General features: G+C 35.4%; 1 non-coding gene across 1 annotated transcript; it reads right to left on the bottom strand.

Annotated features, from left to right (window-relative positions):
• Window positions 1–12,888: 12,888 nt before the first annotated feature.
• TRNAR-CCG (transfer RNA arginine (anticodon CCG)) lies at window positions 12,889–12,961 on the bottom strand. The gene has a single exon. It is a non-coding gene; the product is annotated as a tRNA-Arg (tRNA).
• Between the last annotated feature and the right edge of the window lie 3,878 nt (window positions 12,962–16,839).

Genomic DNA, 16,839 nt, shown 5'->3' with positions numbered 1-16,839 from the left:
GAGCGAGCTTCAAAAGAGTTCAAAACAAGCTTGTGGGTATTCATCCCCACCGTGGTTTTTCCCATTTGGGTTTCCACGTGAAAAATCTATGTGTCATGAGTTGTGCAATTTTCATGTGATGATTAAGCACTCTTTGTTTGAGTGATTATGCATGCAGAGCTAATGGTTATGGTATTGCTGATACACCACATGCATATGTTTATGAGTGAAGTAGTTATCAAGTATTGAATGTATTTGAAGTGTTCATTTTTACCGGTTTATTTTGTCTGAAGTCTTACTGTGTTTAACCCATATTGCCATGGTTAAGTTCAATAATGAAGACAACCGGTTATCATTGTTTTAACTTGATAGGTTGTAGAGAAGTTTTTGTATGTACTAATTCACTCCCCCCTCTCAGTACCAATTAGGGTATTTGTTGTTTATCATTATTCATCAATTGGTATCAGAGCAACTCCAGGTCCTCGGTGATATAAGCTTAACTTCTTGAGGTAAAAGATCCTGCCTTAATGATGAAGAGGGAAGGTCCTAAGTTCAATAGAGATAACTTCAAAATATGGAAGGACAGAATGAAGATCTATATCAAGAGTTTGGGTGCTCAACACTGGAGCTATGTTGAGAATGTCTATGTAATCCCCACTAGCACTCTAACCGATGATAAGAAAAAGAGAGATTCAAGAAAATGGGCAAGTTATGGAAGCCCTTATTAGCAGTTTGTCTGATATTGAGTTTATTGATGTACAAGATAAGGACACTCCTAAAGATGTATGGGACACATTGGAAACTATTTATGGAGGTGATGATCATGTAAAGCAAGCTAAGGAAGAGAGCCTTAGAGGAAAATTTGAAGGCATGAGGATGGTTGAAGGTGAAACCATTTAGCAATATGGCATAAGGATCAAGACTGTGGTTGGAGATATCAGGAACACTAGTGGAACAATTGAAGATGCCACTGTTGTCAGTAAAGTTTTGAGATCATTGTTACCAGTCTATGCAATCAGAGTTGCTGCTATTCAGGAGTTAAGGAAGATTGACAAAACCAAGGTATCCTTAGACTCTATCATTGCAAAATTGACTGCATATGAGTTGAATAGCTATGATGGCAATGTTTAGAAGACCAAGTCAGCCTTTAGAGCATCTATTGTACCAACCAGAAAAGGAAAATAAGTAAGTATCAGTTATGAATCTAGGCAATGTAGAGATATGAATGATGAACAGATTCTGATGGAGTTTGAAGCTCTTCTTGCCAAGAGACTTCCAAAAGGCATCGAAAAATATAGAGGTAAGCTTCCTTTAAAATGTTTTTCCTGCAATAAGATAGGACATATAGCTATCAATTGTCCTAACAATGACAATAAGGATAAACCGGAGAGGTTTAGAGAGTATAAAGGAGGAAATAGAAGAAATTATCTTGTTTCAGTGGATGAAGGTGTTACTGATGAAGAATCCAAGGATGAAGAGAATGAGGACATAGTGTTTGTAGCTGTAAAGGAAGAAGTGTTTGACAAGAAATCACTTGACTCTCGCATTGACAACTCTAATGAGTGGATTATTGATAGTGGTTGTTCTCACCACATGAGTGGTGACTGGGGAAAGTTTCTGTCTCTAGAAGAATATGATGGAGGTGTTGTCAGATTTGGCAATGATGTACCATGCTTGGTAAAAGGAAAAGGATCCATTTCACTGAATGGAAAGAGAAGTGCCAAAGACATCTACTTGGTATAAGGTCTTAAGCATAACTTGTTGAGTGTTGCTTAGCTAAATGATAAAGGACTTGTTCTGGAGTTCAAAGGTGGAGTCTGCAGTATAATTGGAAAGAGTGGTGAACTTATTGCCACCGGCATGCAGATCAGAGGTAACTTGTTTCAATTGAATGCTAAGATTAGTCGGTGTTTGATGACAAAGTTTGATGACAGTTGGATATGGAATAGGAGACTTTGTCATATGAACTTTGATAATATTGTAAAGGCTAGTAAGATCAAGGCAGTAAGAGGATTGCCTTTGCTGAACAAACCGAAGAATGCTTTATGCAGAGAATATCAACTTGGAAAGATGTCTTCCTCAACCTTCAAAGGTAAGTCTTTTTCAGCAAAAAACTTACTTGATCTTGTGCATACCGATTTGTGTGGTCCTATGAAAACTAGAAGTATTCAGGGAGATAGGTATTTCATGATTCTTACTGATGACTGCTCACATTCTTGAAAGAGAAGTCTGAGGCATTTGGAAAGTTCAAAGATAATAGGACTATAGATGAAGTGGCAAGAACAATGCTGATCCAAGGAAAGGTTGCTCACACTTTTTGGAGAAGCGTTGAGCACTGCAGTCTATACTATGAACTGGGTACTCATCAAGAAAGGTAAAAATAAAACCCCTTATGAGTATTGGACCGGGAAGACTTCCACTATGAGTTATTTTAAAGTATTTGGTAGTAAGTGTTACATCAAGAGAGGTGAGCATTTGAGCAAGTTTGATGCTAAATGTGATGAAGGAATATTTCTGGGATATTCCACTAAGAGTAAAGCTCTCAAATGCTACAATAATAGGACTCAAAAAATTGTTGAGAGTATCAATGTTAGGATTGATGAATCCTCTGAGGAGCCTAAGGAAACCTGCAGTGAGAAAGTGGAAGATGAACCGTGTATAGCCTTCTGGGAACCAATTAAGAAAGAAACAAGTAAAGACCTCAGTGTTCCTGTACCGATAGAAGTTGCAGAAGAAGAAGTAAGTGAAGAAGAAGAGGAGAAGAAAGCAAAACCAGCTAGGGTCATTCCTAGATATGTGAAACTACATCATGATCCGAAGAAGATCATAGGAGATAAAGATGCAGGGATACTCACAAGAAGAAAGGTGAAAGAAAACTATTGCATGGTCTCTAAATTGGAGCCCAAGACTTCTAGAGAAGCACTTACAGATGAAGACTAGATTAAGGCAATGGAAGAGGAGCTAGACCAGATAGAAAAGAATGCAACATGGTCCTTGGTACCCAGACTAGAACACAAGAATGTCATAGGTACCAAATGGGTCTTCAGGAATAAGCTAAATGAAGAAGGCATAGTTGTGAGGAACAAGGCAAGACTTGTATGCAAGGGATATGCTCAAGAAGAGGGAGAATACTATGGAGAAACCTTTTCTTCTATGGCTAGATTGGAAGGTGTCTGAATGCTACTTGCATTTGCAGCATTCAAGGGATTTAACAGATGGATGTGAAGTCCGTGTTCTTGAATGGAATCCTAGAAGAGGAAGTGTATATTGAGAAACCAGATGGGGTTTCCTTATCAGAATATAGTAACATGGTGTGTAGATTACACAAGGCCCTATATGGATTGAAACAAGTACCAAGGGCATGGTATGAATGGTTACACTCTCATCTTGTGAAAATAGGATTTCAGAGAACAAGTGAGGATAGTAACATATACCTAAAATCTGAAAGTGATCAGATTCTGATCTGTGAAGTATTTGTAGATGACATAATCTTTGGAGGAGATGATGAAATGAGTCATGCTTTTGCAGATGAAATGAAGAAAGAGTTTGAGATGTCTCTGATTAGAGAGATAAAGTTCTTCATTGGTTTACAAATTTAGCAAATGAAAGGGCATCTTTATTACCTAGTCCAAGTATGTCAAAGAGGTATTGAAGACCTTTGGCATGGAGGAGAGCAAATTGGTTGGTACACCGATGGTGACCAGCTGTAAACTAACTAAGGAAGATGATTCAGCATTGATGAATGAGAAGGAGTATCAGTCAATGATTGGTAAGCTGCACTATGTGGTGCATAACAGACTAGATATTTCTTATGCAGAGGGCATAGTAGCTCGTTTTCAGAAGAGTCCAAGAGAATCGCACTTGGTAGTGGAAAAGAGGATTCTTAGATACCTAAAAGGGAATATTGACTATAGATTGTGGTATCCATACAATGGTGATTTTAATCTCAACGTGTTAACCGATGCAGATTGGGCAGGTAATGTGGACAACTGGAAGAGCACAACCGCTAGAGCATTCTTCCTTGGTGGAAGACTAGTCTCCTGGAAAAGCAAAAAATAGAGTTGTATTTCTCAGTCTACAGCTGAAGCAGAATATGTGGTAGCATTTATGAACTGCACTCAGACAATTTGGATAAAGCTTGTACTAAATGGCTTCAAAGTACCTATATCTGAACCACTGAGTATTTTTTGTGATAATACTAGTGCAATCAATATTTCCAAGAATCTGATATTGCATGCTAGAACTAAGCACATTGAGCTCAAGTATCATTTCTTGAGAGAGAAGGTTCAAAACTGAGAGGTTGTATTACAACATGTTTCCAGTAAGGAGCAGCTAGCAGACATAATCACTAAGCCCTTACCAAAGACTACATTTACCTATTTGAGAGGTGAATTAGGGTTTTTGGCCCTTCATGAAGTAAACTAAAGATGTGTGCTCCACATCAGTCAGGTATCACAGTGACAAATCTTTCAGGAGTGATGTGTTGAAGGATGCTACTCCATAGGGGGAACAACATAGTGGAGTATAGAATCTTGTGCCTCCACTTTGGAATTGTTGTCAAAGGGGGAGAAGATATATGATAGGGGAGAAGATATCTGATGAAGATATTTTAGATGCACTTGTCTATGATGTTTATAATTGCAATGCTACACTAAGTATTGCCATCAATGCCAAAGGGGGAGGTTATTGACATATCATGAAGTGGTGACAAAGTATGTTGTCATTGATATCAATATGTGTTCAAGAAGGTACACTAGTATGCCTTGGTAAGAAGCTTGGAAATGGTACAGGTCAACTGGTATGAAGAGATGCAGTGAACCAGTGTTAGGGTTTCACTAAGTGTGACTACCGGTTGGTAGTCTTAGCTTTAGGGTTTTCGGTTTGGCAATCTAGCTTGTGCAATGCAACCAATGATATTCTGTGATGAGTTAGCTAAGAAATAAGGATGATATCGAAATGCCACATCAGTTTTGTGCACATGAATGATTTCCTTGACGATATTGCATGTGAAGATCGATTGCATTAAATGTCTACCTCGAGAATGAACATTCTTCTTAGTGGTATGAGAAGAAAGCGTGATGGGTTACTGATTTCTATGTGTGGTGAAGAATGGATGATGCAGAATGACTTGTGATCTATTTGAGATTGTTTCATTCTATAAAAAGTGTTTGGATGGTCAGGATTGGACCGCTTGTAATTGTAAACCTAAGATTCTTAGGGTTTAGGGTTTGTGTTACCGACCTAATTCTTATCTAAAAGGTCGATGAGTTTTGATATTGTTGTTGTTGGCAAAATTTGTGTATGTATCTGAGTGATGAGATACTTGCCAGACCAGTGAGTGAAAACTATAGAGTGTGATTGCAGAGTAGAGAAACTAAAAAGGATCTACCTTAGCATGTAGTGTTGTTATCAGGTCAGAGTTTTACCTGTTGTCTTCTAACCATTTCAACAGAAGGAATATCCCTTTGCCGGGTAGCTTTAACAGGCTTACTATAAATCCTCTAACCAAGTGACTCAAGTTCATTGAGTTCTTTAAATCCTCTAGCGAGGTAACCTTTAACATAGTTTCAAACATTAATAGAGTATATAGCCATCCCTTAACCGTGTGATCTTTAACAGGATCGGTTCCTAGCAGAACCTTCTTGTAAAGTCTTTAACCGGACTAGGCTCCTAATAGAGTGAGCTTCACAAGAGTTCAAAACAATCTTGTGGGTATTCATCCCCACTGTGGTTTTTCCCATTTGGGTTTTCACGTGAAAAATCTGCGTGTCATGAGTTGTGAATTTTTTATGTGATGATTACACATTCTTTGTTTGAGTGATTATGCATGCAGAGCTAATGGTTATGGTATTGCTGATACACCACATGCATATGTTTATGGGTGTTCAGTTTTATCGATTTATGTTGTCTGAAGTCTTATTGTGTTTAACCGGTATTGCCATGGTTAAGTTCAGTCATGAAGACAACCGATTAGCATTGTTTTAAGTTGATAAGTTGCAGAGAAGTTTTTGTATGTACTGATTCACCCCCCTCTCAGTACCAATTAGGGTATTTGTTGTTCATCAGTATTCATCATATATATCTATGTATATGTATATTTCAATAATGAGTTTTGGAAAAAAGCTCATACGTAAACTCTGCACTCAGCAAAGTAGTCATTAATAAATTGAAGTCTTGCATAACAAATACAATTCACCACAAAATGACCACCACAAAATTAAATAGAAGAATATTATAGATTAAATTAACCAGTTTTCAATTGCCATACATATTTGAATATGACTCAACAACTGTGTCTACATGTAACAATCCAAGACCGTCTGTATGCACCTAGAAAACTGTACAAAAAAAAATATATTACTTCTTATATAACTTTATATAGATTTAAACGTATTTATATATATGTATACGCCTCATTGAAAGTATAAATGTATTTACATACATACATATATCTATGTACATATGTATGCATGCATGTATATATATTTTCAAGTACATATATATACACACGCATTTATCTATATACAAATATCTAACCTCAAAATTATATATTTTATGCCTATGTACATACCTTGAATTTCTTACAGTTCCATTAAAAGAAGCCATACATGCTTCAATGCTTTCTCTCTTCAATTGTTAGAATTCTAACACACCTCTATTCTCTTATAACTATTAGATATCTATTGAACCTTCCACCCAGGAAGGCGATGCCATCAAATGCAGGAGGAAGCAAACAAATAGAACTTACTATGCAAAGAATATAGGCAATATCTCCAACAAATGGAAAATGAAGCGTCATGCAGAACAAACATCTGATAGTAACTCACACACTCTATTACAATTAGAAGGTAATGACCCTTGGCCAAGTAATGTGCCCCAAACATATTCAACTTCTCCTGAACTCACCCTCCAGACTCCATTCCTACATGCTTTATCTAACTTTCAAAAAAAATTTGATAAGTTGGAGCTCACAAAGGCATGTTCTATTTGTAGAGAAAGATATGTGGGCATGACTATTAAAAATGTCAACCATGCAGTTATATGCATGAGATGTTCTACTGAGAGAGGAATTCACTGTTTCTCTTCATCAAACAATATGGACCCAGGTGAGCAACCTTATATTTTAAAGTGTCTTTCTCAAGTAGAAGAAATGCTCATAGCAAGGATTGCTCCTATTTTTCAAGTTACTCATGCAAGGGGAGGGCAATATAAGTATTTAGTTCACACAATTAACTTCCCACAGGATATTTCAGAAATTGCGTTATCCTTGCCACACAAAATTCAACATTTAGAAATCCTTATTATCCATAGAACTAATTTAGAAGGGTTAACTTATGACTATTACGTTAATAGGTATCAGGTCATGAATGCATTGACTTACAAAATTAAGCATGACCAATACTATAAAGATGTAGTTATTGATTTAGATGCACTAAAACTATTGCTAGAGTCTAGCACTGACATTTTCAGAACTTTTACATTTAGTAGCTTCACCTCAAGACGAACCTATACAAGAAAATCTTGATGTAGCCAACATCAACAATGAGAAAGAAATAGAAAAATCTTCTTCATTTATTCCATGACTTCCATCCTCAATGCCTAAACTAGAAGCAATCAAGACAATCCTACATCTGAATAATACTGACAACAATGTTGTCCCTTGGCCACAAATCAGTTCATCACCTATCAATGAGTACAATACAAAAGGCCTACTTACAATGGCATTCCCAACATTGTCTCCTAATGGATTGGATTTACCACTTCAAGACAAAACAAAACATGTACATTTACATGAATATGCTTTGCACTTAATAAAATTTTATGATCAAAGATTTGGCGAGCATGTCCGTTTCAGATATTATATCTATAATCTGATGATGAGGCATCGATCTCAGCAATCAGCTGCTGTTTTCATAAACACAAATCTAGAACATTCTCTTCCAGTCAACCTTCATGGCCTAAGAGAGAACTTACAGAACATACCATCAAATGATTTACCAAATCACATCATGCCATATGTTGCCTCCTTGTGTGGCACACACACATTTTGGAGCAAATCCCATAGAGATCTTACCACAATGATAGAACAGTTAGGTCCACCAATGCTTTTCTTTACGCTAAGCTCAGCTGATACAAAATGGCCCGACCAGCATAAAATGTTCCCAAAAGCACATTCAAATACTTTATAACCCAATAGAAGGCAATCTATTGAGAACTTAGTCAATAACCCGCATATAACAGCTTTATATTTGCACCTAAGATTTTAGATCTTCCATGATGAAGTCATTGTCAAACAGTTGCATGCCATTGACCACTGGTACAAATATGAATGGCAACACTGAGGCTCTGCCCATATTCATGGCTTTCTATGGTTGCCACAAGCACCTAATATTGACAACCTTGATTGGACAGACCATGAAAGCATTCAATCAATTAAAGCCTTCTTTGACTAGTACATCACAACATGGAACCCACGCACTGAAGTGGACCGCTCAAATAGGTAGTATATACCTGCAATTTCAGATCCATGTCTTTGAAATACATATGCCATTTTTAGATCTAATCCTTGCACTGACGACACTGAATTGGTGAACGTTGTTCAACGACCTACAAAATGTTTAGAGTTTACATGCTTGAAAAAAAAATAGCACAACTCTTGAATGTCAATACAAAGCACCTTGGCCTGAACAACATAACTCATCATTGACATTAGATCATAATAATAGCCCATCATACAAGCCAACCAGGAATGATAGTCGACTCAATGTTCACAACCCAATGATGCTAGCCATATGGAGGGCTAATATTGATTGTTAGGCAGTCTTCTTGAAAAAGGCAGTTCTTTGATATATCTCTAAATATGCATCCAAAACTGAACGTAAATTAGAGAGCTATACTGACATCTTAAAAAGAATTGTTGGATCAACAAATTTAGAAGAGACAATTCTCTTAGCATATCAAAGATTTATGATGGGCATTGTTGCTGATAGGGACATTAGTGCTCACGAAACTTGCCACATGCCACTTAAACTCCCCTTGATCTCCTGCACATGTTAGTTTGTCACCTTCAATGTTGGCAAAAAGATCTTCCAATGTACAGTAAACTATGATGAAGCTTCATAGTCATGCATTTCTTTCATTTCTAATTACATTGAAAGACCATCAGAGTTAGCAAACCTAACATTGCTTGATTCAGTTCAGCAATATACATACAATCAACAACTCAAATCATGCAAATGGCTAAAAAGAAAGCTACCAGCAATTGTAAATGTCTACCCCCAGTTTAAATCCTTACCTACAGAAGTTGACACTACTTTTGAATCTTTCTGTTGGAGTGAATTGCTTGTGTACAAACCTTTCCACAACATCCCTCTACATATAGGTACCTCAACTGATGAAATTATACTAACTTCGAAACAACTTCAAAGTACTCATTACATCTGATGACATGTAAATGGCATTGAAGAACATTCCAATACATAAAATAGTGAAGACCTAAACTTGGCAGATATTCCACAATCTAGTGATCAGGACCTCTACGAATGGGAGTTCTTGTCACAAATGGGATCTTCAAACAACTTTGATGTTGCTACTCTTCAAATGCTTCGGAAACGTGATTTTGAACTTCACTTTAAATGGAGTGATTCCATACCTAATGAAATGCTCCATATAATAGGCTCTCAATTAATTTCAACGGAGAAAAGCCAATCAGCTCACACCCTTGGCAACATACACTCAAATGCCCCTAATACCTTTGAGCTTGCAGTGAACCAAAAGAGTGCACTTGATATCATAACCTCCCACATTGCACAAAATTTGAATTCCTCTCCATTACGGTTAATTATTCAAGGCATGACAGGTACTGGAAAATTATTTCTTATTGATTGTATACGCAAACAATTAAATTTCCATTTAGATCCAACACAATACCCATTGCTTGTACTAGCACCGATAGGTGTATCCACATATAATATCCAGGCTACCACAATCCATGCTGCCCTCTGTATACCTATTCAAGAATACAAAACTTTAACATTCCATTCATTGTTAATGTTTGAAGAGAAATGCAAACAATTACACTACATTTTGATTGGTGAAATGAGCTTTGTTGGTCCTCAATTACTCATCAAGATTGATAACAGATTGCGACAAGCATTTCCCACCAGACAACATGAACCATTTGCAACACTCTCAATTATCTTGGTTGGTGATCTTGCATAACTACCCCCATTTATGGATAAGCCATTGTATGCATCCCACTCAACAACACTTGCTTTATGGCACTCCTTCAATGATGTTGTCACCTTGGATGTTTCTTTTCACCAACAAGGTTCATGCCCCTCACAGATGCACTTCCGTGAGATTTTGATTAATATATGCAACACAACACCATTGCAAACAGACTGGGAAAGTTTACAGATGCAGTCAACCCATGCTTTGACACTTGATCAAAACAACCACTTCAACCAGAAAAAAGATTTGTTTACAACCAATGCAGCTTCAAACGTGCACAACATTAAGATGTTAAAGCAATTGCACTCACCCATTACTCGCACAACAACAATCATTGCACACCCTAAAGATAAACAAACTCACCAAGATGAACAACTCACATTTGAAATTCTTCTTTCTATAGACCAGGAAGTCATGCTTATTGAAATTTTATGGATAGAAGTTGGCCTTATCAATGGTGCTTTGGGTCAAATCAAAATGATTGTCTATGATGTAGGTTCTAGCCTACCTGATCTGCCAAAATATGTGGTGGTCCTCTTCCAACATTACACTGGCCCAACATGGGATCCAACAAATCCAAAACATGTTCCCATTCCACCAATTACTAGAGTAAACTGCACACAAATTTCATTAACGATGGCATGGGGTATTACTATTCACAAATCACAGGGTCTGACACTAGACTTTACAACAATTGACATTGGCAGAACAAAGAAACAAGGTCTTACATTTACAACCCTATCTCGAGTAAAATCAATTAACCACTTGCGGATTCACTCAGCTTTCACTTACCAGAGGTACTCAAAATTGCAAGGTGGTGCATCGACCATTTTAAGAAAGAATGAAGAAGCTCGTTTGCTGAAGCTTTCTCAGATCACAAAAGAAAACTACTTGCAAAAAAAAAATATACAGGTACTGCAAACACAACGTCCATGTGATTTTACATTCCATATATCTTCTGTCATTCATTTCAATGTATTACAACACTCGTGACTTATAGGATCAACAACAAATGTAACCGATTACATCTCAACAAGCATTTTTAACTACTGTTCACATTCATTGGACAATAGGTTCACAAATCCCATCCACTATGTTCTCAACTATTTACCTTCCTTCAAATTATGCTTCTTGTAATGGTTACTAAACTTGTCTCGTCTTCTTCTACTTTTAGGTCTTCGTCTACTTGCAGGTCTTCTTCTACTTGCAGGACATCAAAGAAGACATGATTTTAAACAACACAACCTACAAGGGTATCCAAGTCTCTCTAACCATTACACTCAATGATGCTAACTTTTGTTTCTATTGTCCATCTTCTTTGCAGATTTAAGAAACACCGACAAAGTTAATCCTACTATTAGCAGTTGTAAGTACCATCTTTTCCAATTCTTTTCAATCTACAAATTTTTATGCTTTCAATAATTTAAAACACTTCAGCTTTTGTAATACAATGGTATTTCTAACAGGTATGGAGTGGCAGGCAATAGGTCAACCTACAAAACAAAAAAAACACATACAGACAATACAACATCAACAACTATTGTAAGTACCTTCCTTTCATATTATTTTCAATCTGCAAGTTATTTTATACATTTACAATTTCCTAATACATTGTTATTTCTCACAAGTTTAACATGACATTAGTTCTGTGCATTGCAAATATATACATCAAATGGCTGTATAACATAACCAACAAATAGTATTGGTTGGGTTTTATACAATCTAAATACAAACCATTTGTAATAACTACTTTTAATGGCACTTTCATAATGTACATCATGCTACATTCAGTAGCATGGGGGATGGTGGGTGGTGAACTTCATATTTTGGGAACAACTATAAACATTGGTTGGGTTATGTACAGTCACAATACTATATATCTATAAATATTACTCATATTTTTCATCAATTGCTTTCTTTCATTATGATGCATCTACAAAGTCAAAGAACTTTTCTATAAATCTAATTCCTTACAAAATTTACATTACCTGCTTCTAATTTTATAATGCTTTTACAATCAGACCGCAGGCACTCTCCCTGCAACTGCTAGTATAACAGAATCGCAGTTCAGCATCAGATTGGAGAAACATGAGTATTTTCTAGAACTATTCATCTTAATTCTTTCATACATTTCACTTGAATGAGAATCTTTCAAAAAGAAGAGGCGTCATTTGTTACATACACAAATAAATCCTATTTTTCTCTTCTTTGTGCAGACACAAATAAGTCCTATCTTTTCATTTTCACTTTCTGCAAGACAACCTTAAGGTCAGCATAATTAGGTTTATCTCTTTAGTTAGAATTATGAAAGGGTATTAACGCAAACTTTCTATTTCAACCGTGATTTATGGTAGACTCCAATCTTCTCTGTCATTTACCGACTCTTCTCGCATTGTAATTTCAGCTCTTGCGTTGTGGTGGTTCTTTGTGTATAAATCATGCATTTTGCATTCAGATAATTACAGATTTTTAATGACATTCTCAACTGCTTTGTTCTCTGCTCTGTTTTATTTTATTCAGTTTGATTTCATCTTCTGCAGAAAATTTTAAAATTTAATTTTATAGTTTTTCATTACCTTATTGGTCTCGTGTAACAAAAGTTCTATGTTTCAGTGTTCAGAGAAGGCATGTATATACCTCGCTCTCATAACTTTATTAGATTACACAGTTCATCAGCGACCACGGTGGGACTCGAACCCACAATCTCCCGCTCCGGAGGCGAGCGCCTTATCCATTAGGCCACGCGGTCACCTGTTAATCTGAAATCTTATTACAATATCACTGACTGAACATAACAACAAGCTCTCAAGGGAAATTGACTCTGACATTGGTTATATGCATATTTTTTCAGGGAAGTAGTCACTCTACACGTTATATAGTTTTTAAAAATTGTTTTTTCAAAAGCTAAATCTTCATATTGTGCATTTTTATTATGTTAAACTATAAAGAATCTAATGAAAGAATGCTGTGTTTTACAGAGCCATCGAAACATTAAGGATAGAAAACTTTTATTGAATGCCGGAAGACATGCATATGCAAATGAGGAAGCATCGACAAAGCCTGCAGAGAAGTGGATACAAGGCACGGATTGTTTGACAAAATGCCTTAAAGAAGCGCCATTTCTTAGCGAGATAATTCCAGGAAAGGCATGGAATGCTTTTGTCAAGGAATTTATAGTGATTTTCAAATGAATACATTAGCAAGTGTAAAGCGAAAGATTATATAAATGCAGATCAAATATGCATATCATTTGAAAGATTATGTCAAATTGTAAAAATATGCGAATGTTTGGTTACATGCCTCAAAGGAATGTGTATTGCAAGGGTTTAACTCTCAAAGAGAGCTCACCTCATGGAACGTAATGGTTGCAGTAATGGATATCTTGAAAAGGCACAAAAGAGTTTAAAATGAATGCAGCCAATTAACATATGCAGAAAGTGGAAATTATAGACAGCGAACCTGAATTGTTTGACAGAATGCCAAAGAGATATCGTCTCAAGGAATGAAATAGAATGATCATAGGATATCTATTTGACTGCATGCCTCAAAGAAATGTCATCTCATGGGGAGCAATGATTCATTGAAAAGCCTCTAGAAATTGTTGAGCAATGTCCAATGGCAGAACTCTTCGAATAAATAGAAGTAAAGAGAAGGCGTGTGATTCATTTAGCAAATGTCTCAAACAAATGCAAACTCACGAAATACGATGACTGCAATATGCACATAATGTATTTGTTGAAAACTTCATAAACCATAATGCAAATACAATTGATAGGCGCGAAGCCAAATTTCTCTACGCCTATGGCAATTGCAATAGCAATTGTAAAGTGGTCAGTCTTTGACTGCATCATTCCCATCGATATGCATGAACATTGCGAGAGCATAACCAAAGGAGCTTTTAAATATTCAGACAGAGGAATTTCAAAGAAATGGTTTTATGGAATGCAATGTTTGCATAGTGCATGCAGAATGTTGAAGAACAGATGCTAACTGTTTGACACAGTACATCAAAGAGATGTCATCACTTGTGTCGCAATGATTGCAGAATATTAGGTTTACAGACAAATGCTTACAAGTTTATGGAAAAGAACGTCTAACAGAAACATCATTTCTACATGTACAATGTACTTTGTGATGGATAAATGTAAAGATGATATTTACTCCCACGTAAGTTTGAAGGAATAGATCTCAATTATAGGTATGTGAATCACAATGTGTTTTATTTGATGTCAACATGAGAGTACATGATGGATTACAGGGTCCACTATATTCAGAAATATGATGCGTACTCAAAAGATTTCCTCCTTTTGAGATTGACCCTTCAAGAGACACAAAGTATGGAGCTATCGCAGGATGAAGAAAGAAGTGAATACTGCAGTTCCTACAGAAGTTAGGTCAATTCAAATGCATCCTCATTGAATGGTTAGGGTAGTAATAATCATGAGTATACTTGAATTGATCATGTTTTATACAAGTCTTCCATGTCATTCACAAGAATGTTTTATTCAAGGAAAGGGGTGCTTAGCATATGTGGTAGAGTGCATGTACGTCAAGATCAAATTGCTATTGAATGGAAGATTTATGGATTGAAAGAAGATAAAGCGATCGTCTTAGAAAAATAGATGATTCATTGTTTTTCAAAAGTTATATGTTTCTAATCTTTTAAAACAAAAGTGATTTATGTCATTTAACGTAACCTAAAGTTAGAAAATGGACTCTTTCAGTACAAAAATTTTGAGTAGTTTTTAATTAAATTCGTTTTGTGTAAAAGTGAAGTGGTTTCTAACTAATCTGGTTTTGCACAAAGTTGAGGTAGTTTCTAACCCAAAATGAAAGTTAGTTACTAGGTGGTTAGAGAGTTAGTTATGAGGTTGTTTTCTTGTAAAGCCTATACATGCAAGACAATTTGTAATGTAAAGAGGGACTTTTATAGAGGGGAAACTCTCGAGAAATTTTGAGAGAAACTTTTAATGACTATTGGTTTTACATTTGTACAAAAAGATTTTTAAGATCGTACAATATCACAAAGATAATAAAGAATTCATTTGTTCATAAGTTCTAAATGTTCTTCTAAGTTATCATTGCTAATTTTTGGTAGGTTAAATTGGTTGATTCCTTATTGTAACTATGTGAATTATCAACAATCTATGCAATTCATATAGTGATACACAAGCAAGCTTTGGTATCTTAGTTTGAAGGTGTTGAAGTAGTTGATCTCTTCATATGTTGAGATTCATCATCCTTTGATCATTGCAAGTGTGCATATAATTATATTTTCTTATAACCCCCTTATAAATGTTATCGGTTATGGAATCCTATTTGGTCTTGTATGTCTTCCAGTTCGGTTTTTGTTATCCAAACTCCTTTAGTTTTATCTCTTCTCCTTTATGTACTTTTTGGTTAAAAGTGCACAAAACCCCAAAAAATTCCATTATACAAGAGAGTTGCCCCTCTAAAATATATTGGAAGATTGACGTTTTACAACAATCACTCCAATTGTTGGAACAATTGTCATTTCTCTTTGGGCAAACAAGGCCAATTTTGAGGAATCAATCATAGTGTCAAATCTCTTTACAAAAAAATAGCAGTGCTCAAGAATGTAGATCATTGAGAAGAGGCTATTTTACAAATTTTATTCTTGATTAGAATTTTAAAATTTAGAGATTCTTGTCATTTTGAAGTAAACACCAAGATAATTGTAGCCATTCTAATAACAAATCCAAAACCAATAAATGATGCACAAAAATTATAGCAAATTTTCATCATTGATCATTTGCTAAGTTGATTTATCCAACAATGCATAAATTTCTTGGGTTTGTTTATGTAATTTGTCTCCATGCACATCTTCAAGAAAATATGTTCACACAACCATGATAGGTTTGTCTGGCATCTCAACAATAAGATTTAAAGTGTGATCAGGAAAAACAGGTAGACATTTTGGCCTTGTGCCTACTCCTTGCATTTGATTGAAAGATTTTGAATCCTTCTCAAAAAATCCATTTTGTGTATGTCTCTTAACGATTGCTTTTTATGAGATCACATTAATTTGAGGTGCACTATAAAACTATTCTAGTTCCTTGTCTGTGCATCTACATTTTTTGTATATGTCCACCATATAGTTTCCACTAAAACATCTAATAAAATATTCTTTGATGAGTGTCCATATACACGTCCAAATCTCTACTTTGGTGAGATGATGATGCATGAAGGATGTGAGATTTACCATTGTGCCTACAAATTATATATATATATATATATATATATATATATATATATATATATATATATATATATATATATATATATATATATATATATATATATATATATGTACATGTGTGTGTGTGTGTATACATGTATGTGTATATGTATATATATATACATGTACATATATATACATGTATACACACACACACACACACACATGTACATATACATATAGACATACATATGTATGTATATATATGTATATGTATATGTATATATATATATATGTACATTTATATATGTGTATATATATGTGCGTATATATATATGTATATATATATGTACATGTATGTGTGTGTGTGTGTGCGTGCAGATATATGCATGTAGATATGTATATATGTATATGTATGTATGTATGTA

The sequence above is a fragment of the Cryptomeria japonica genome, chromosome 5 (genome assembly GCF_030272615.1).
Source record: "Cryptomeria japonica chromosome 5, Sugi_1.0, whole genome shotgun sequence".
NCBI lineage: Eukaryota > Viridiplantae > Streptophyta > Pinopsida > Cupressales > Cupressaceae > Cryptomeria > Cryptomeria japonica.
This window is presented reverse-complemented; position numbering and strand designations above follow the sequence as displayed.